Source organism: Melozone crissalis, unplaced genomic scaffold, assembly GCF_028551555.1.
Source record: "Melozone crissalis strain CALT ecotype California unplaced genomic scaffold, PUWL_Pcris_2 ptg000042l_1, whole genome shotgun sequence".
Lineage (NCBI taxonomy): Eukaryota > Metazoa > Chordata > Aves > Passeriformes > Passerellidae > Melozone > Melozone crissalis.
The window spans coordinates 8365252-8388542 of NW_026535820.1; the positions used below are offsets into that span (position 1 = coordinate 8365252).

The 23291-nt window shown below is 41.7% G+C and overlaps 1 protein-coding gene across 4 annotated transcripts in view; it reads right to left on the reverse strand.

Annotated features, from left to right (window-relative positions):
- The window catches only part of FAM110B (family with sequence similarity 110 member B), a 118661-nt gene that overhangs the window by 44712 nt on the left and 50658 nt on the right, over positions 1-23291 (reverse strand). Inside the window, exon 1 of one of the 4 annotated variants that reach the window (XM_054284971.1) lies at positions 21574-21757. The exons of 2 other annotated variants lie outside the window; for them this stretch is intronic. The gene's annotated coding sequence lies outside the window, so the exon portion shown is untranslated. Of the gene's footprint in view, positions 1-21548; positions 21758-23291 lie in introns of those variants that run through there. One more of the 4 variants, XM_054284973.1, reaches the window with a different exon arrangement.

The following is a 23291-nucleotide window of genomic DNA, read 5'->3' on the forward strand; positions in this document are numbered from 1 at the left end:
AATAATTCTTTACAGAGTTATAGCTAGGTTATTTTTAGCACCTGAGGAGTTTTTTTCATTTGCTAGTCTAAGAACAACAACAGTGCCTCTGCAAACAGAACACTGAAGCTGAGGAAGAAAAAGAAACAGTTTTAAGACTTGAGTTTGAAAATGGAGGACTCTTTTCAATAATTTTTCTGCAATAGACAAATATAGAAAAGAGAGGTGATGTAGGGACCATATGGTGTGTTAATTCCAGTTGTGACAACAGCTCTGTTGTCTATCCCTTTGCTAGACTGTGAGAAAACGTGCAACTTGTGCCATTGACACCCGGAGCAAAGCCCAGTCTCATCAGGCATGGCAAATATTAATGTATAGGCAAATAAAAGCTTGGAACTGGGAACAAAAATTGAATGGCCAGCCCTGCAAGCCACCTCTTTCCTGATGGGAAGCATTGCTGAGTGCACAAGGAAGTATCAACTTCTAAGGTGTTCAAGGGAAGGTAGGATAAACCAAACAAAAATAATCCTGGAGTGAGGATGAAGCATGAAAATATCCATTCAATGTGCTTGAAAAAGAAGTCTGGAACGCTCTCCTATAAATCCAACCAGTCTGTATGGCACTACACAAAACTTAAGTGTCAAACAGGACACTGGCATGGTGGGTAAGAGCACCCCAGTGGTGATGCACCCACGTCTTCCTTCCAGGTGAAGGAATGAGGAGAGGACAGGGCTCTCCTGCACTGCCAGTCCACAAACTGGCCACAAACAGCCTGCATCAGGATGCTGGAAGAGGGTGTTTGGATTTGGGGCATGGAAAGAAGCACAGCAGCTTCTGCTTTCACATTCTGTACCGCAGCAGGGCAGCGGGTGGCTGCTGCTGTTGGAGGGAGTCAGCTTTGCCTCCCTGCATTGTTTCCTCATCTGGCAAGCAGGCAAACAGTACACTTAGAGAAAACAAAACAAGACAAACAAATAAAATAACTAACCCTCCAAAACCCAAAACCCTCCCAAAACGAAACCACAACTCAAACAAAAATCCCCAAACCAAACCCAAGGACTCAACATAATAAAAGAAAAAAAATAAAAAAGAAGCAAACCACCACCACTGTACCCCCCCACCCCTCCACAAGCCCTCTGAAATCAATTAAATTGTGGTTATAAAATAATCACCCTAATCTATTTACAGCTTGAAAAACTGTAAGATATTGGTTTTCTAGCAACTGGAGATGAGAAAAGTCTCTCATCAAAGACATCCAAAAAAAAAAAAAAAATTTAGTAGCAAAGGGATATGGAACTGGACAAACAAAACAGGGTGCTCAGGCAGGACACAAATTCTTAAACTAAATGACTGTTGTCAAAATGTATTTTTAGTTGCTAAATCCAGACAGACTTACAAATTTTTTTTTTTGTCTCTAGATAATTCCCTAATGTCATTGCTGCTGCTAGTGAGCTCTAAGGAGCAAAGCACATGAAAAAAGGAAATTGTTCTTGCTTGATAATGTAATTCAAACTCTAAATATTTATTTACTCTTGCGGGGGAAAGGGAGCAGCTGAAGCACAGCTGGGATAACTCAGTAGCACGAGCCGCCACGCGCTCCCCCACGCCACGGCCTCTGGCTGGGCCGGGAGGCTGCAGGGAAGGGGGAGCAGAGCCAGGCTGCAACACACAGCTGTGGTCTCAGCAGCTCCAGCTTGCACTCTCCACCCAGCACGCAAACTCAGCCTTAAGACATGCTCTACCCTTCACCCATGCTGATGAGAAGTGCTCCTCCCTCTCCATGCCACCTCCAGTGTCTTGGAAGGGTCCCACGGATGTGTACCCCAACCTCACCATGAGATCTGGCCAGGAGTCCATCCCAGTCTGAGACCAGCTTCCTTAGGCACCATTCCTGCACTGCTAAGTTACCCCTACAACCTAAAAAGAGACCATTTTGGCCCAGCAGCACATCACCAGGATGCTCCAGACCGTGTGTCTGGGCAGGGACAGGCTACCAAGAGAAGAGGCTTGGTGATGAGGATGGCTGCAGGCACTCTCTGAAACTGAAAAAGGCTGCTGGGATCTGTACGGCTCTGGGAACATGGCTTTGCCTGCCTCTTGTGTGGCAGCAAGACCTTTCTCTCTCCTCTGAAAAATCTTTGGGTTACACTGGTGCAACTGCTTGTAGAGGGGCAGCAAAATCAAGATAAAGAAGTGATCCAGGAAAAAATTAGTGTCGTCTCCTCCAAAGGAGGTAGGGAAGACAGGGAGGAAAAAGCATAATTTGTAGCTGAGCTCAATTGCAAGTAGATTTTTAACTGTGAGAAACAGACATTATTTCTGTTAGCTTGGTTCAGTTTTTCTTTAAAAATTTTAATTTTAACTGCTTTGTTAAACACATATGACATGCCCTGTTCATAGCACTGGTTACTCCTTATAAATTCATACCTGCATCATTAATCACGATGGGAAAGTCTGAAATCCTGGCACGAATGCAGCACCACCTTGTTTTGGTTGGGGGTGTTCCTCCCCTGGAGCTGCAGAGGAGCCCTGCACACAGAGCACTGCCTGCACGTTCAGATGAGAACAAACAGCAGATACAGGCTGATGTGCTGATGCTGCTCTGCTCCAGAGTCAACACCTCTTGGGCTGGTGTGGCACATGAACATCTCTGTAGCACAGAGATTCCTGAGAATCTGTCAGCTGCATTCTGCTCACAGATTTAACAGTAATCCTTGTGACCAGAAGGGCTCAAATTACCTTTCACTTTTTTTTCCTTTTCTTTTTTTTTTTTTTTAATAAAAGCTCAGAATCCAGAACATTCTCATTTTACCCAAGCTGGTGTTACAACCTAATCCTGCCTGCTGATTTCCAGATCTGCCAATTTAGTATCGCTTAAAAATTAAGATTAAACCCTACCTCCACTCCCAAAAATGGATTTAAGAAATTATCATGAAACAACAAGTACAGCAAGTTGCCACAAAGCAGACTTGGTAAAGGAGATTACTGTTTAGCCAATTCTGTTCTAACTCTATTTTTGATATTCCAATCTTTTTGTCACTTATTTTCAGGCAAAAGTCTTTAGTTAGACTTTAGTTAGACTGCAGAATCAGTTCAACTGAGATCTAATAAATAATGTTTATTTCCCATGCTAAGAATCGTTTCGCTTAATTTAACTGAGTTGCGTAAAAGAACTCACAAATCCAGTTGTGTGCATGTATATATTGATTTGAAACAGAAAAAACATGGTACTTTCCACTCAGAGTGAAGAATTGTTGCCAAAAATCCCCTGTAATGAAAAAGACCATAGCTTAGCAGCACCCCAGGCATGTTCAGGCCTTGCTAATCCCACATAACTCCAGGTTCTGCCAACCTCAGCCAGAAACAAGGGCTCATGGCAGCCTTTGGGGGTGTTATGAGCACAGGTTCAAGGAACTGAGCCTACACATTTCTCTACCACATAGGATGTCACCCACAACAGGAAGTGTAACAGGCATGCTCCCTGCTTCTGGCAACTTTTTTTGGTTGTTTATAAATTGAGTATCACATTACAAATTACATAGCACTTCAACAGAACTATTCTTTTTCTAATATGCAGTTAAATGGCAGCAAACTCACTGGTCCAGCTGACACAATTCAATGCCACTGGAAAAAATCTGTGACCACACACAAGTAAGATGATTGCAGGACCTGTTAACACTCAGGACTTAAAAGTACAATTTACAAGTCCATGTACCAGGAGAAAGAAGCAAGTACCCCTCATAACAGCCCCCTGCAGCTGGGGGACAAAGGAGCTGCACCTAACAAGGCCTTCACAATGGGACCCCAAGGTCCAATTCCAAGAAGGAAACAAAAGCATTTAATAAGAAATGCTGTAAAACCATTAAGATAAATCTGGTTCAGATATTTTTAACAGTATAAGCAAAAGTGGATCCTAATAAAAATGTTGAGGGGGGGAAGAAAGTCCACATGTATCTAAAGGGCTCATCCTAAACATTTAGCAGTTACATTCACAATAAGTCTTTTCATGTTTTGGTATACGAGTGCAATGTCCGTGTTCTCAAAGCTAGCCTGAAGGGTTTCTAAATTAGTATGTCAATGTTACCATGGTAACACAATGTACTACCAAAATGGACCACTTTTTATACAGCCACTATAATCGAGTTAGTGACCAAGCAAGTTACAAAAACTCTTGCTTTTTGGGGGGTTGGGGTTTTATTGGGCTTTTTCCATTGTTTGCATTTGGTTCTTTTAACTTTATGATTACTTTTACTATTCCTATTATGATTATATTTACTATCACTATTTACTATTCCTATACCTTTTTAGAATATTGTTCAGAATTTGTTTTATCAAGCAGGAATAAATAACAGAAATAGTATCACCACCATCAGCAAAAAAAATCAGCTCTCAGGACTTGCTAAGGGCAGTCATAGTTTCATTTCCTAGGCATACAAAGTTTTAACATCCCACCTCTGGTTTTACTTCTGCAGGCTGCTCACAAACAGAAGACATTCTTTCCGTGTCACAACACTATTTAAAACACAGCAACATCTCACTCAGAGCTCCTTACACACCAGGACCCTGCCCAGCATGCTGCCTCTGACACCCTGGGGCATGTTAAATGGCACTGGATGCCCTAAAAGTCAACCTGCCATCCTTGATCAGACAATCTTCAAACTGAGAGTACTCAAGTTAAAAACATTCTCATGTAAAGTTCAGTGTTCAAAAGACATCATCTTCACGGTCATCACATCCACACAGACCAGAGTATCTGTCCTACATTCACACAAATTTGTTAAACACATGAGTTTCTTGGTATCTCCAAAAGAAAACCATCACCATAAATGCTCTGTGTACAGCCAACCCTCACCAACAAAGGCCACTACAGGCTCCCATGTGGACAAGGAGCCACATCCATCCAGCAACTCTTCATGCAATGGTCTTTATTCAAACATCATCAAGAATTTGAATTAAAATCCTGAAGAGTTGTTTTTGGATATTTTCTATTAAGAGATAGTATTGAATTGTATATTTTTTGTATCATAAGACTACAAAAACAATCTCCTTGGGGCATTCCTGTGGTCTTGCTGTCCATAAAAAGAAAAATTCAAAATATTGAGATTATATGAACTTATTTCTGACTCTTGTTGTGTTGAAATGAACGAGGAAAATGTTTGTGTCAAAAGGAGCTTGACGTATTGGTTTACAATATCATTTGTCAATAGCATTGACATTCTTAGTTGATCTCTCAGTTCAATAATCTGTCAAGTTAGATACACTTGTGTTATGAAAATTAATAAGAATGTTTACTCCCTTTGTTATTGTGAGAATATATCAAATATCCATCTTCCCTGCTTTTGGTCTGGCTGGCTAATTTTTATTCTTCTATATGATAGTGTCATTTATAGTTGAGAGGTAATGCCTCAGCATATTTGATTAAACTACTGAAACAACTTGATATCATTTATATTCCATTCAGAAAGCTGGAGGAAAAGGAAGAAACAGTGTCCAAAGACACTATACAAATCCTTCCAACAAGACTTATAAGAGCCCACAATTGCTCCTCATGTTCCCTTGCTCCATGAAACAACAGTAAAGAAGAGAGTACCATGGGATTCCCATCCCGCTCCACCTCCAGCTTTCCAGAAAATCACATCTGGAAGATATAAAGGAGAACAACAGTCAAAATATACTATTTGTATGTATGTAGTGGCATATATACATATGCACACACACACAATCCCTCTGTGTGTGTATATACAGTGTGATTTCCAGTGTGGATGTGCTTACTTAGCTTTGAGTGACTCTCTGCTGCATGGGTGGAGTTTGGGGAATGGGTGTACCACAGTCCTTTCAAAAAACAAATATGCATGAATGAGGCACCAAAGTGAAATTACACATAAAGCTCAAATCATTGTTCACCTTCAGCCTGCTTGACTTCCTAACTTCAAATGGCTTGTTTAACACAACTGTCCAGTCTGCAATACACTGCGATGATTTGTGTGTGTGGCTTCCTCTTCTGCTGACTAAAGCTTTTAGGCTATAGCTAAAACAAAAGGTGGCTCAGGGATTTTTCATCTACAGCACTGAACACGTACCTGAGCAAAAACGTTAAAAACTCCACAATCTTATTTTTACTACCTAAAAAGTACAAAAGCACTATATCTGCAAGTGCTCCAAATGTCACAAAAAAACCAAGTTCAAAGGCATTAGCAATTGTACGTTCCCCTATTATGTTGTAAAAGATGCAGTGTGAAAAATCCTTTAGGATAATCTTCTCCAAATCATTAATTCCCAACCATTTACATGAGAAAAGAAACACCAGATCTTTTTACAGTTTGTCACAAAAATCACAGCCCGGGGTACCTCTCACTAAACACTGAGGCCTCACAACCTGGTCTTTTCCCAGCTGTTTTGAAGGACAGATCCTTACTTTAGGATTTTTCTATTTATATCATTAGATAAAATAATCCTCCCTCACTCCAGAAGTCATAACAGCTGCATCTTAATTGGAAAGAAAAACCAATAAAGACCAGAATCAACAACTGTTACTGCAAACTAGTGGCTCTGAATGCCAAGAAGCTGCCTTTCTACAAAAAAATAATACATGACTTGTAAAAGTAAGGTGCTTGAAAATAAATCAAATACCAAAACTAAGCTACTGCCAACGAGGACATTGTATTTTGGTGATAAAAATGCATGAGACACCAGCCAATTTCAAGCTGCAGTCACTTGAACATAATCCTCACACGTAAGACATCATTTATAGGAAATAATTTGAAATACCAACTGTAGAACTTATGACTTAATAGATGGGATGCCAACTGCTAAAACAATTCACACACCTGGTTGTTTCTATAGTGTGGGAACATGTAAAACTTAAAGTTATTTTCAATGATGACTACACTGAGAGCATTCACCCTTAAAGGATCATCATCATCATCATACCTCTCATGTCATGCCCCTTTCCTTCACAACTGTCTTCCTTAAAACACCAAAGTTTTACTGGAAAATTTCGCTGTTTATCAGAGGAATGTTTAAAATATAGCATCTTTTCTTGTTGAGAGCAATATTTATGTACATGGCAAAAAAATGAAACTGCTGTAACAGGGTGGAAGAGTCATGAATTTGCAAGGGGAGCACAGTACAAGACTGGGTCCTTCTCCATCACCTTGGCCATCACATGCGGAAGGAAGGAGAGGGGCTCCTGGGCAGCCACCCCACAGTGCTCCTCACTCCCCCTCTCCTCTACCTGCTGCAAAACCAGACTGTGGGTAAAGAAAAAAATCCCGTTTTGAAGTGTTTTGCAGTTGCTTAGCAACTAGCACCGAACCTTATGAGATTTCAGTCAATGGACTAGCACACCCACCTCTCAACATGCAGACACATGAGGAACACACCAGCTCAGCCTCAGGATGCCCCCAGCCCCAACAGCAGCATGTCCCTCCTGCTTTCTTACACATTCCAAAACCCCCAGAACCAGAGAAGCACAGCCAAGCACCCCTGTGCTGGTTATGGGATGATCTGAAATTGTGAAGATGCCAGCTACACCCTTTCCTCAGTTACCACACATACAAACCACGGCTGCCTTGAAAAGCAATTGAGATAGAAAAGCTGTCCCTGAACTTGCCCTCCTGTGGTAGAGACCAGGTTTCTTCCCAAGCCATGAATTGTACAGGCAGCGACCATTACAGGCAATTCCCACACTGTTATCAGTTTCGGTGGGAAGCACTGGCCAAATTGCACAAAACCTTTGGCCTTTGTGATCACACACCATTGTCATGCCAAATGCTTTCAGATTTTAAAGCTTTCTATATAGATACAGATATATGTATGTGAGCACACACAGATTTTGATGTGGAACAAAGATTCTTCCATCACTCTTTTGTAAACTGCCACTAGATGAGATGCACACAATCTATACAAACTATGCTGGAAAAAACATTTTATTTTTTTAAAATGCTTCACCCCACAGGAGTGTACATATGGAGGGGAAAAAAACCCCACACCACACTGCAGGGCAACAAGTTATCAGTATAGGAAACACTGCTAACTAAAAGTGAAAATTTATGCTGGAAATTAAACCATTTGTAACCAGTACAGGAGCTAGGTTCAGAAACAGCTTTCCAAGTACATCAGTGCAGTCAAACAAACTCCAGTCACATAAAAGCCATGCATCCTGTCCCTTCCACAGCTGGCAGGGGAGAAGGACCCCCCCACCACCCAAGCTGGTTGGAGAAGTCATACCCACACCTGCCTGCTTCTCTTCACTGACAGCCCTGGCACTGTGGAACAGGACTGGCTCAGCCCAGTCAGAGGGATTCCACCCTGGAGCTGAGCTGTCCCTGGGTGAGGGGCTGCAGGGGCCATTCAGGGTCCCCTGCTTGTTCCAGCTTCCCTCACTGCAGTCCAGGACAGAGCTGGGAATTGCCCAGCCCCTGTGGTTTTGTTCATTTTCTGTGATCCTTAGTAGCAACCGTGGACTTCTCTCACGTGTTACCTTTGCACTAAAATAACTTCAACAAAAAATGTGCCTCTGTGGTAAACCCAGAAGAAATAGGCCACCATGTTTCTAAGACAGAGAAAGGCTCAGAGTCCATCTGAATTCCAATGTGCACCTTGTTTCCTGTACTTATTTCAATCCTTAAACCAGGAAATTCCGTACTCTGGTCATTCCCTTCTTTAAACTAGTAGCCAGTTCTTTTTGAAAACTTATCTGCCTTAATTTATCACCAGTAACTTTCCCTTATGAAAGTGTGGTGCAACCAAGTGGACTTCTGTGATGGCATTTCACAAACAACTCACTTGGCACCTCCGAGGGACCTGTTACAATCTTTATGCTTGTAATTCTCAGTATAACAAAACCAAGCAATGCTTTCTTAATTCTTAAACAAAAACCACTGTTAGCTAATCTCTCCTGAACATCAGGTAGCAGTAAATGTTCAGAAGCTTTTTTTGAATCCTTTCAACAGTGCCCCAGTGATTTTAATAGCGCTGCACTTCCAGGTGTTTTTCCAGGTGAACAGAGGTAAAGACCTCAATAAAAAGGTTTGGTTGTGGGTTCTTTAGTGGTGGGTGGTTTTCTTTTTCTCTTTGGTTGTTGTTCTCTTTTTGTTAACAGAGTGGCCTCACAGTAGCACTGCCAATGGCCTCCACTGGGAGCCAGTGCATGCAGCACAGTTTTAAATAATCTGGCAAACACAACTGGCCTCAAGACTTTCAGGCATCTTTTGAAAAACCCCACCACCAAACCTGAAAGGACAACAACAAAACCCCCACTGGTTTTCCAGAGCAGCATTAAAGAGAGTTGATTAAAGCTTGGAACCATGACATGGGTTTGACCACGTTGCTTCTGTTTTGTACATAAAGAAAAGCACTCAGTCACTGGAAGAGAAGTGCAATAATTATTGCAATTCCTGGCTCCTAAAGGTAGGTTGCATCCCCCCTGCCAGGCCACAATGCAACCCTCAAATCTTCCAAAACGACATATCTCCCTTTGCTCCCACAGCCATCAGACATGCACAAATATTTTGGGAAGCTCCAGAAAACACATACTGAGTTTCTTCAGTACCTTCAATACCAAATAGCTCCACAACAAATTGTATTTTGTTTCATTATTCTTTAAGATTTTCTTTATCTTGTATTAAGGTTACACTTTATCTTCCTTCCCAGGACAATTTGCTTTTGTAACTGATGGTATTTCTCACTGCAGACAAATCCATTCACCTAGAAATGCCACTAGACTAGACTTGTTCTCTGTAATCAGTGACACCAGAGCAAGTTTCTGTTGCATTACAAACCTTTGGCTATCATCTTCACAGAAAACTCTCCCCAGCAGATATGACTCTGCAGATGCAATGCAAACACAAACATAGGTCTTTCTGAAAAGATCTTTTTCTAGGTCTTAATTGAAATGCTATTAATACTCATTTTGCAAGATTGCCTGTTGATACTAGGTAAATCAAAATAACAGTGGAGCACACTGAATTTATTTAAACAGTATTAGCTCTTCCCAGGTGGAAAGGATGTAAAACAAAAGGATGTAAAAAACAAAGGATGTAAAACAAAGCACAAAGATTACTGTTTGAAAGTGTAACAATGCGGTGACTTAAGACGGCATGGAGACAAGAAACCAAAAGTTTTGGTAATAAATGGAAGACGACAGATAATGTTAGGATATCTTAGCAAAAGTTTCAATATTGGGTACAACAGAGGAGAAGGAACCAACAAAAGATGTAAAGCCAGGTGATATGATCAAAGCCACAGGCTCTGGGAAATGCTTTTTCAAGCAATATTCAGAATTGATGTAAGTGGGACAAGGCTGCTTTCATCCAGGCTAGGAAAGTGACAGCAGAGTACTTCAGTAGTAGGATAAGACACACGGATGGCAGATTTCTTGGCATGGGCAGACAGAGAAGCCAGCATCTCACACATGTGGCAACAGGATTTTCCTAGTACACTACATCCTAGTATGCTAGGGAAATCCTCAATATATGGGCTTTTCCCTACTTGTGAGGGCCTTGGAAGAAATAAAATAGGGGTAGGAAGGACTGGTCAGTTTTTATTCCACCACTATGGTATGTGGTGATGACTGCTTTTGTTTACATCTCCATTTCTCATCATTATTATTATTCTTATAAAAGATTAACGTGTTTAAGACAGGAAGAAAAAGATATTTCTGATTCAAGAGGATTGCGGAATTTTTACCTTATGGAGAAATTATGGAAGTGGTTTAAGTGCTGCTTTGTTTGGAAAGATCATCAGAAAGGCTCCTTAAGGGACAAGACTCTCAGTTGACTAACTTGACAAAAATTGCACTTCCTACACAAGGTAAGTGACCTTTATTGACTAGAAATATTGGGACACTTCAGGGGTTTAAAAGGCTCTGAAAGCAAATTAATGATTCCAGCTGAGCAGAGGACAACTTAAAAGGGAGATAATTGCTAACCCCGTTTTCATGTGCTTAAAAATTATACAGACAAACCCCACATCTGTACAGAAATAAAAGTTTTAACCTAACTATATCAAAGGCAATACAAGCATTCAAAACTTGTAGACTATTTAAGGACTTCAGTTTCAAGGGAGAGTACATTTAAAGAAGTACAAATCACCTCAGGTGACAGCTTATGTGAAATAAGGAAATCCCCCTGGATTCAAAAACCAAGCTAAAATCATGCTAGATACAATAGGGACTGAAACAAAATTACACTTAGTATGGTTTTTCTCTTTGAGAAGGAAAAATGCAATTACTTTTTTTGAGGCTGTATCAGTTCTGCATTAGTATCTGGGCCACCTGACTTCTCCCACAAGTGTAAAAAAAATTGAAATAAACCAGTAAAAATTGAAATAAACTAGTAAAACTTAACCTCATCCACGTGCTTCTTAGTCTTAGCTACTTATTTTCTAAATGCAATAAACAATTTTATTTTGAAGACAAAACTCAAATGGAGTCCTTAAAGGCATCACCATAGCTGGGTTTCTCTCCTCTTTACAAAAAAATTCAGAGCTTCCAAATTTTTCCATAGCAGAGCAAGGGCACTGATGCAATAGTGCAAGGTACAGTCATGTTTTGATTGGTACCTCTGGCTGAAAGAAACCAAACATTGCAACAATCTCAAGAAGTTGCATACCTCTGTCACAGTGCTCTACACAAAAGCCCCTGGTGCAAGTCTAGCTTGGTAGAACTTGGAATTCTTTCACCACCACTGGCCTTGGTGTGACAGAACCCTCAAACCAGCAGGCCCCAGGAAGAAACATCCTAAAAACAGAGCTCAGCCAACACCTTCACACTTAATGAAAACTCCTTTCCAGCTGTGAGGAAAAGCAGGAAACTCACCCCCTGGTACATGCAGAAGGCACTATTGCTAAACCCATTTTGAAGGTCTGATACCAAGGTCCTAAAGAAAACCCAGTAAACTCCAAGCAAACCCTTTCTCAGGGAACACCATGGAAATGCTCCAAGTAGCTGAACAGGAATTTCTGACAATTCCTTTGTCTCTTCCCTGTGGAGTTTGGAAGGGCAGAGCCATGCAAGAAGGCAATGGTCACACTGCTGACAGCCTGTGCCTGTTCACTGCTGGCAGCCTCCGACTTGCAGGACAGCTTCAGTCACAGCAGATCCCACTTTTACTGAAGAATGTCACATCATACATGTGAACATTTCCAGATATATCAAGAAAAGGAAATTAAAAGAAAGTTTCACACTTTAAAATATGAACAGGACTTTCTCTTCAGATGGCCTAACAGTCCTTGAAGCTGAAAATCACAGAAAACATGAGCACTACAGATTTGGGAAGAAAAGGGGGCTGGGGGACAGAGAGAGGAAAGGATGATCAAAAACACACAGGCAAGGAGGTAAAGAAAAGCAGGGGAGGGAGACTGGAGCTGTCAGTGCAAACCCATTCATTCTTCCTGAATGTTTGTGATACCTGACAAGACAACTTCACTACCAGTGGATACCTCTAAATGGTTTTCAAAAGACAGCTGCACTGACCCAAGGAAGTAATCTATTCAAGTGTAAAAGGCATAACTGCTAAACTAAAATGAATGGTACAGTTCATAAAGATTAAAAGGTTTATCAGATTAATTTTTGAAAATTCAACAGCATAAAAAAAAGAGTTTCAAACTCTCTAGTAGCTGTGATTGAAACTGGTGGTTAAACATGGAGCTAAGCAAGCTCTTAGTACCAGAGTTTGGTTTTGTTCCATCTTCAAAACCAAACTCTGGTACTAAGAGCTTGCTTAGCTCCATGTTTAACCACCAGTTAGATTATAAATAAATAGATTTTATTATTACTGTTGTTATTTTTGCAAGTGCATTTCTAAGAAGCTATTTCAAGACCTATGAACAAGCAGGAAAAACTAAACCCCACACCATATTTGACCACAGGGAGTCAGAAGAGAGAACCTGGCATTGCCATTTACTTAAACAAAAATCCAAATGCTTATGGGGAAAAAATAATGCTTTTTTCAACTTTATGTATAAAACCTCAAGTCAGAATGCTTTGTCACCTATCTTGGCCAAGATATAACAAAATCTCTTCAACCCCAAACAATATAATGGTCATCATTTGAAGCAGGGGAAGAATGACTTTAATGTGGGTTGAAAAGGAGAAAGAAAATGCATTAACACAGTAAGGCAAGATTCACAGCTTTGAAGGGACATGATGAAGAATGGTACAAGCGTCTCCTTTTCCCCACAAAGTATCAATTCATGCTACAAAGGATGCTCTCAGACAGCTTCCTCCAACACCACCCCCCAGGATCACCTATATGCCAAGAGAATACATGTAATTTTAGCATCCTTGTCCAGCTTCCTAGTTTTCAAGAGCACCATAAGACACCCAGACACAGCTGTGGGCTGCAGAAATAGGGCTGAGTACCAGGAAGCTGTAATTATCCACATGTAGGATTCCAAAAAGTGTTTGAAAAAATCCAAAGTATTGAGTACTCTATAGACACAAACTCAGGCCAATTTTTATGTTTGCTGCTTAATTTGGAGCTACCTTTTTGAGAAAGAGGAGTCCAGCTGAGAGTGAACCTCCCTCTTCTGACCCAGAGCCTTTTGCTCTCTGCTTTCTCTCCTCCAGATCTCCTCCTGCACGATTTGTGCCCACTTACACTCAATGTGCACCGGAACAAAGATGCAATTATGTATAAGTAGTGCCCAAGAGAAATCATCTAATAAAAATAAAGCTTTCTTCAAAGGAATTTTATCAGCATTTTTTTTTTGCTATACACATGTAGCATATATATGGGGAAGGGGGAAAAACCCTCAATGATGGCATAAAGCATGTGTGAAATGACATTAGATGATGATTATTTTATATATATATATATATGTAAACATTCTACTCCTCCTTTTTTCATCTCTGGTATTCTCCAGCTTGTCCAAGTATGTTTACACTGGAGACAGAAATAAGTAGATGCATACATACCTATACATGTGTACCCTCATGCCTAGGGGATACACAGCTATAAGATGTTATACTATTTGGATTGCAGAATTAACATATTAAAAAAAAAAAAACAAACCTTGTCTACATTTGCAAGGTGTGCTTGGTCTGCTGTTTGGAGATTTCTAGTAAGAGAATCCCAGAAGAGCTGAGGCTGAAAGGCACCTCTGGAGCCTGCCATGTTCAAGCCCTTGTTGACAACGGGATGACCTGGAACAGGCTGCCCAGGATCACATCTCAGCTGGGTTCTAAAAATCTCCAAGGGTGAAGACTTCACCACCTCTTCAGGTAACCTCTGCCAGCTTTTGACCACCCTCAGACTATAAAATTGTTTGATTGCATTTAAATGGAATTGCCTGTATTTCAGTTTGTGCTTGTTGCTTCTGGTCCTGTCATGGGAAACCACTGAGAAGGCTCCATGTTCCTTATTCCCCCAATCAGGTATTCATACACATTGAAAATTCCATAATTCATTTTAGTGAAAATCAGGGGAAATAAAAAAAAAAAAGCACTGTGTAAGATCCACTGTGTAAGGATCTTAATGCTTCCAGGACTGTTTTCCACAGAAGTAAGAGTAGTTATAAAAAATCAATGGTAATTCAACACCAGATGGATTTTGTATCTGTAATGTTTTCTAAGAATGGATAGAGTTAGTTATAGACATGTTTTTGTTGCAAATTTAGGCTTCAGAGTTGCAAATTTAGGCTTCACTGCTTCATGCTGAAATAAAATATGAAAGTATAAGTTGTTTTGTGGCATAAGGAAAGAGAAAATACTTGCAAAAACTCTGTCTCTCTCGAGCTCAAAATCAGAGTTGATAGTAAAAAAGCATCCCAGTTTTTCTACACATACCATAGTTCTCATCAAGTCACACTACAGATGAAGAGCCCAAATCCTGCATACTTTCGCACAGGATAGGAGCATCATCTGCTTGGGTGTTTTTCTGTGAGGATTTAATGAAAGCAGTCTGAAAAACCTCCTCCCAGTGGACAGCCTGTGGCAGGATCCTTTAGGCACCCAGTGTGGCAAACGTGCCAAGTCCCAGCAAAAGAAGAAGAGCAAAATAAATGTGACTTTAAGGCAGTTAAGTGCCCACACATCTTGGAGCCCTGGAGGCAACAGTGAAGCTGTCAAAATTCAGGTCAGAAACGTGCCACAACTGTCTGAGACACCTCTGAAGAGCAGGAGGAGCAGAAGCAGCTCCTTGGGTCAAGCTCTTGCAGAAACAGCTGGTGTGAGGTACCTGCATGAAGGCATGACAAGAAAGGAGCCCTGTTTGCAGAAAGTGGTCAGCAAAGCTCATAAATCATTCGAGAAAGGCCTGATCTAGAGATGACAGGAAGATGAACAGAGATGCTTGCTTTCAGTAAAGAGGTAACTGGCTGAGAGAAAAACAGCAGATATGTCAGATTTGAAAAGGTCAGGGGCACAATTTATATTTGTCAGAATGAGCTTTCCAAGCAGGAGCCAAGGACATCTTGCTCCAACAAATAAATACACAGTAACTTTAATAAAATCAAGGTTCTTTGGTAAGAGAACTTACATTCTTCACCTGTGTGCTGTCCTTGGGCACCTCTGCATAAATGATATTTTTGGATATTGTGGTTTAACTCCAGTCAGCAACCTCTTTCTCACTCTCCCAACCAACAGGATCAGGGAGAGAATAGGAAGGCTAAAACCTAGAAAACTCATGAGTTAAGGACAGTTAAATAGGGAAAACAAACCAAGGAATTACTTTGCTGCTTCCCATGGGCAGGCAGGTGTTCAGCCAACAGTGACTTGGGAAGACAAACACCATCACTCCAAACATCCACCCTTCCTCCTTCTACCCCCAGCTTTCTATACTGACCATGATGCCACATGGTCTGGAATATCCCTCTGGTCAGCTGGGGTCACCTGTCCTGGCTGTGTCTCCTCCCACCCTCCCAAGCACCCCCAGCCCCCTCACCAACATGGCAGCACAAAAAGCAGGAAAGGCCTTGGCTCTGTGCAAGCCCTGGTCAGTGATAACAAAAACGTCTCTGTTTGTTATCGGCTCTGTGTTCAGCACAAATCCAAAACAGAGCCCCATACCAGCAACTGGGAAGAAATTCAACAACCCCAGCAGACAGCAGCACAGATATTCACCTCCCAAAAAGGGGAGGGTGGCTGCAAAGATGTCAAAGAGCCCAAGGTTGAATGATGGGTAAAAACTGAAGTGCAGAAAGAGGGATTGGAGAAAGTGGGAAAAAGAGAAGAGTAGATTTAAATGGGAAAATGGAGCAGACAAATTTAGAAAGGTGGTGGCAGCAAGGAGAGGAGAACTGTGGTGAAGAGAAACAAGAAGCAGCAAAACACTGGAGTGTAATGACATCATCATATTCAGAGGTCCTGTTCTGCTGCACCCTCCATGGTACCTGTGTTTCACAGAAAATTTACAGTAATTGCACAACTCCTGCCAGACTTTACCCAGTCCCTGGAGAGCTAGGGGTCAAAATAGCAACCTCTGCACTCCACAATATGGTAAAGGAAAATAGGGGATACCACATGGCACAGAACCATGGATTGCAGTAGGGCTGATGTAACAGTAATGGAAGAGGAAGGGATATAATTTACCACATCCCTCATGCATCTTCTGACTAGACTGCTGTTGTAATGTCACAGTAGAAATACAAAGCTGCACACTCACTTCCAGATGACTGCAATGCCCAAAATATCCAATGACAATTATGACATTGAGACAGAAGGAAATCATCCTTACCCTGGGAAGTTTGTGCTATATAGGCAGGAATAGTTACACTGATCTTATATTTTTCACTCTTTGTAAAGACATTTGCAGTGATGGTTTATAATCCTAAAGCACAGACTGTTCAGTCTACCTTGCAACTCCACAGTTTGTGGTCACATAAAAGATAATTCATCTTTATTGTCTCCGTTTCTCCCTTCCACTCTAGCCTTTTTCTGCCTAGATAATCCAGGCAGGAAACATTTTGGCATAGACACTGTATCATATTGTGCTTTTGTATTATAGGCCAACACACCACATTGTATTAACATCTCTCCTTCAGTAACATTATATATAAAACCAGACCTCAAAAAACCCCACTTATATCCATGGACTCCAGAGGATCAAAAATAAATGAAAGAGCCAGATGTTAACAAACTTGTGAAAATGTGCATATCTAGGTATTCACATTTCTCTCCAGTTAAACAGCACCAATAACATGCACAAGTCTTTTCACACATTGCATCACTTTCTTATAGCATTGTTTTTATACACTTCCTAATCAGGAAGTAGAATAGCCTTTGCTTTAGCCTACCAACTTTCATAGTGTTAAGCTCTCTTAAAAAAAAAGAAAGAATTTAATGGCCTTCTTTGCCATTACTTGGGGTTTTTCTATTACACACATTCAGAAAAGTATGGATGATACAGTAAAATTATTCTATAATACCCAACAGAAAAGCAGTCAAATATGTAGATGGCCATAGGATCATCATCAACGTATAAATATTGTTTCAACTAATAAACCAATATACTATAGAAATATGCAACTTACACAACAGGGCACAAACCCAAATAATATCTGTTATGGAACGGACAATTTATGTTTAAAATTGACATCTGTACAAAGTGAGGATTTGGTTTGGAAGCCCCAGGTGCTTCATGGAAAAATGCAGCAAATATTTGTGTCTACAGGTGGCCAAAGCACATCCATGAAAGATAACGTGAAACTAAGACAGGAATCTCATTACCAGGATTATGCAGACAATAGCGTCCAGGATTACTGTTTGCTGGCTGTATTCTGCATTTAATCTATCAAGTCACACTTAATACTGCAGGTAATACACTTAAGAACAATTTAAATTAATCACAACAGGAGATTAAGTGTAAAAAAAAAAATGAATATCCATTTTGTCTTTAATTCACCATACCACTGTGAGAACTGCAAAAAAGAGCCACTTTCACTTCCTGCTCTATAAAACAAAATTCTGCTCTTAACATTGGAAATGTCTGACACACAGCTGCCCAAAGCTAGACATATTACATTCATCCAGTTTCCAACTCCACGTGGTTGGTCCCCAGGGTAACTTGTGCTAGGCAAAGAGCCCTGCAGGAGGGGAAGGCAGGGCAGGATGGACATTCCCTGCCACCAGCTCTCCTGTGCCCAGTCCCAGGGCATAGGAGGACACATGTCCCTGAACTGGAGCAACAGCTCCAGCATTAAACAGTGCTGCTGCATCAGTGTGGAAAGAGTGTCACAACAAGAAGGCCATCCCAAGCTGATGCACCGAGAGGACTCATCCTGCATCTTCACCCAGCCCAACAGTCCTCATATTTGAAGAATGAAATGATCTTCACTCAACAAAATACAGAAAACAGGCTATTGATTTCCTGTGAGCTCTCAAAGTGTTATAATAAGCATTTATAGATGGGCTATTGAATGTCTCGACCATTTAAGCAGACAGTCATTTCATCAGCAAAGCAATAACTGGAGTTGGCTCCAAAAACAGAGGAAAAGCAAAAAGGAGCTTTAGGGCACAATGTCACTTTTCTTATTCTAATATAAACCTTTATGCATATATCACTGGCTGCTACTCGACTTAAAAACTGTAAGGCATGTAAGTACAAATCCTGCAAAATAAACACCGTGGTAATACTTTAAATCCTTACGACTTTTTCTGGAGTATCTCTTTCATTGCTAGCAGGCTACAAAAAAAATGCATTAACCTTAAGTATCATCTTTCCCCTTTAGACTTGGTAAGGGTTTAAGTAATTCAAAATTCACTTATATGCATAGCAGTACAAGGACATAATATCTTAAAAGGGAAGAGCTAGTGCAGCAGTGTTTATTACAGCCACTCAGTTTACTGCATATATCCCATCTCCAGACAGCAGCCAAACCTGGCACTTCTAACATTACTCTTCCAAGCGTATTTCTATCGGATTATTACGACAATACTGGTATGACATTGAAAGTGTTTTCTACACAAACATACGTTAGAGTTATATGGTAGAAAATATATATGTATTTATACATGTTTACCAGCATATATAAATTAAATATTTGAGATCTTGATTTTCACAACATACTTTTGTGTCTTTACCACACATCTGTCTATACACATACATACTGTATTCCTGTTGGGGAAAAAAGTTTCCTTTTCACATAACGAAGGACTTTGAGATTTAATTACAGGCAACACATCGGAAATGAGAACAGCTCACAGAGGCACACAACAAACTTGCAATGCGTACATCTCCTAACAAAAGAGTAATTAAAAACTTTTACATCAGGAAAATCCCCGACAACGCTTGAATACAATATCTCATTGATAACAATCTGAAGTGTGTTAAATTTCCTGGAGCAATACACTGGTTATAGTTAAAATATGCTTATAGCAACAAGAATGTCAACTTTTTAGAGAGCAATCACAAACTGTTGCTTCTATTTGTTTTCTTAGTTTACCAAGAAGAAAAATGAGGTTGTTACAAATGAAGCAATAACAAAGTAGCATATTCCTGGCTGTTAAGCTATTGCAAAGTTAAATCACAAGGTCACCAGTTCTAGTTTCACTTCTGTCACGTTTTCTTGTGACGCTTGCATAGATCATCACAGCTCTTTCTGGAGGCAAAATAGCTGAATAGCTGCTGGTGCATCACTTCAGTTCCAGTGGGTGGTGACATTACCTGCATCCACCACCAAAAATATGATAACTTTTACAGTGTTTTTGCAGACGTACTTTATGCTGCTCACAAATGAGAATAGCCTAATACACGGAGAGAAAACATCAGCCGCTCCTCTCTCATAAACCCACTCGTCTGGATATGGTAAACATGTGATTCAGATGAGGATATTTACCTTCTACATTTCATTATTACTAACATTAATTTCAGTTACTCCTTCATGGGATGCTGCTGCAAAGGTTATAAAAACATAAATAAATTACTTAAGGTGGTCCTCTGTTAAAAAAAGGTAGAAGCCATAAATCAGCTTGGAGCATCTTTAAAACACTTTTGGTTGGTAACTTGGGGTAATGAGGGAATATGGAACAGCTCAAGAATAACATGCCCTCACATCCTGAGTCCTCCCTGTCCAGGTTTAACTGTCACAATGCAAAAATGCCATTTTCCAAGTCTGCCTAAAGGAAAACAACTTCAAAAATAGCACCTGGAATATGAAAAAACAACTTGCTCTTGACTAAAATAGACACCAAGTTACCTGTTTTAGTCAACAGCAAAACTTCAAACCAACTGTTATGTACCAGTTGTGATTAAACCTCCCAAATACTCTTCTGTCTGAATATACAATCACAAATAATATTGTGTCTTTGCTATACCCACTGCCATATAAAGTTGGTAACCGAATAAATGCTCACATTTGAGCATTTACTCAGAAGGTAACACAGTTTCACACCACATGCTTTAAAAGGGAACAACCTAAATTATACTTTGGTTTACACAGCAGGAAAAAACCTCTTCAAGGATAAGTGCAGAGGGAAGAATGAAGACTAATACCAAAATAGCTCCTGTTCCTAACACCTTTCTGATCCTGCCTGAGACAATCTACTCGTACCTCGGACGCATGGTGGCAGCCAGCCAGCCAGATGACTGGTGACTTAATACACAAGTTCATGTGGGCTCTGGAGTTTGACACAGACAAGGGCATTAACTCTGGAGCCTCACCAGTCAGCCTTAATATTCAAAACTCATCAAATGAGTCATGCCTACATTATGAGAGGTTTTTTTTAATACTTTATGCTAGCTTTCTTTTGTTCTGAACAGCTTTCACTGTAGAATGTTTTCATTAAATATGCATGCTTTTTATAGGAAAAGTTGCGATCAATTGATGCGTGGTTCAAGCATGAAAAAACTTAAATGAGTATGACGCTATGATAAATACTGTAATAGTCTCAGAATCACCGATTAAAAGATTGGTATATATATATCTCTTGTTTCTTTCTACTGCTGAAGGCAGTTCTCACAATAAACAAGGCTATGGGCCAAAATTCAGCCTTTGAGAACAATAAATATGAACAAAATACATGTATGTGCAAGCAAAGGACATATTGAAATCTACCAGGCTGAATAGCTTCAGTTTCATTTTGAAAGCCACTTAAAATAAAAGCCAGTAGATGAAACAAAGAATCCACCCAAACATGAAGGCTCCAGCATCTTTGTTGAAAGAACAATAGCATAATACTCCTCATCCCTCTACCTTGTTTCAAGAGAACCATCAAGATAGTTATTGCTGTGATCATATTAAAGAATACTTCACAAAATTATTCCTTAAACTGATAAATATTTACAGATTTATCTTCATATGCTAATAGTTATAAATGCTCTAATTCAATTGCTCGGCAGAAAACATTCCAATAAAAGAAATATTTCTATTAGCATAACAAAAGGCAACCAGTAAAATCTCTCTCATGCACAGGCTCAAAATTTCAGATGAAAGCAATATTCTCATAGAAATACGCTCTATTTTTGAACCGAACCCACTCCACTGATATGTTTTGTATTCTGACAGCTCTCCCACCGGAGTACACATGACATTAACGAAAGCAAGATCAAATTAAACAGATGACATGATTAACAGTATTCATTTCATGCATGACTGTTTTACCGGAGAGATAAAGACCTGAAAGTAATTACCACCAAGTAAAACTCCTTCACTGACCTCTCCGCTCCCGGGCTAGCAGTCCTTAAGTACTGATGCTTTGCAACAAAGACCAGTGCCTTTCATCTGTGGGCTTTCCTTTACGCTACAAGCTGAGCACCTCTCCCGTTGCATGCACGCAGTACCTCTCTGTATCTATGTCTGTAATGCAGCATAAAGATTACTGGGGAAACCTATCAAACCGGCAGGCAGCAACGCCGGCCGCCAATAAGCGGGAGGCACATGCAGAATCCAGCACATGCTCGCTGAGGCTCGCAGGCGCAGGCTGGCACCGCTGCCGAGCAGGCTGCTAATCTAATTATAGCCCTTGGCCGAGCGCAGGGCTGCCGGGGAGCGCAGGGCTGCCCGGGGAGCGCAGGGCTGCCGGGGAGCGCAGGGATGCCGAGGAGCGCAGGGCTGCCGGGGAGCGCAGGGATGCCGAGGAGCGCAGGGATGCCCGGGAAGAGCGCAGGGCTGCCCGGGAAGAGTGCAGGGCTGCCCGGGAAGAGCGCAGGGCTGCCCGGGGAGCGCAGGGGTGCCCGGGAAGAGCGCAGGGCTGCCCGGGAAGAGCGCAGGGCTGCCCGGGGAGCGCAGGGGTGCCCGGGAAGAGCGCAGGGGTGCCCGGGAAGAGCGCAGGGCTGCCCGGGAAGAGCGCAGGGCTGCCCGGGAAGAGTGCAGGGCTGCCCGGGGAGCGCAGGGGTGCCCGGGAAGAGCGCAGGGCTGCCCGGGGAGCGCAGGGGTGCCCGGGGAGCGCAGGGCTGCCCGGGAAGAGCGCAAGGGTGCCGGGGAGCGCAGGGATGCCGAGGAGCGCAGGGCTGCCCGGGGAGCGCAGGGCTGCCGGGGAGCGCAGGGGTGCCCGGGGAGCGCAGGGCTGCCGGGGAGCGCAGGGGTGCCCGGGGAGCGCAGGGGTGCCCGGGGAGCGCAGGGCTGCCCGGGAAGAGCGCAGGGCTGCCCAGGCACCCGCGGAGCCACGGCCCGGCCGAGCACACCTTGAAGCCCGCGGCATCAGCGTCTGGCACTGCTGCCTGTCTGGGTGCGTCACCATCAAATCCCTGGCTGGGGTTGTGCGGTGGTGGTGTTGTTTTGCTGAGTGATTCACCTATGAGGGGGTTTGTCTCCATCTCTGAAAAGCAGGATCTGTTTAGGTGTGCCCTTTGGGAAGCTGACCACTCGCAGTTTGCTTGCTAGGTCTGCTTTAAGGAGACAATAAAACGAAGATGTTTGTTCAGCCAGCAGGAATTCGTGTTTTGAATGTACACATTGCCAGCACCATGCAGAGCAGATCTCAGCTTTGTGCATTACTGCACAGGCTAGAACGTGGACCTCAGATCAGAGAGGCACCACACACATGCTTTCAGTGCACAGCAGCCCTACAGAGGCCAACAGGACCCCCTCTGTCCTTTACATTCACCCGTGGGCGGACACCCAGATGATCAGAGAGGGCTTCTGTGTGTGTTGGCACATAAAGTCCTAACTAAGCATTCACGAGGCTAGGGTGCAAATGCCAAGGAAATTTTTGCCATTATACAAAACAACTTAAGTAGTTTGGGAAATACTTACCATGAGCAAAGACTACTTAGATGAATGGGGAACTAACACAACCAAGTCCTACATGCTTACTTATGCTTATTCTATAAATAAGTCCACAAAACAAAGGAATGTTATGATCCAAGAGAACATTGTGTATTTGAAAGATGCTGGGAGCCTTTACAACATCAGGTAATAATCATGAAAAAAAG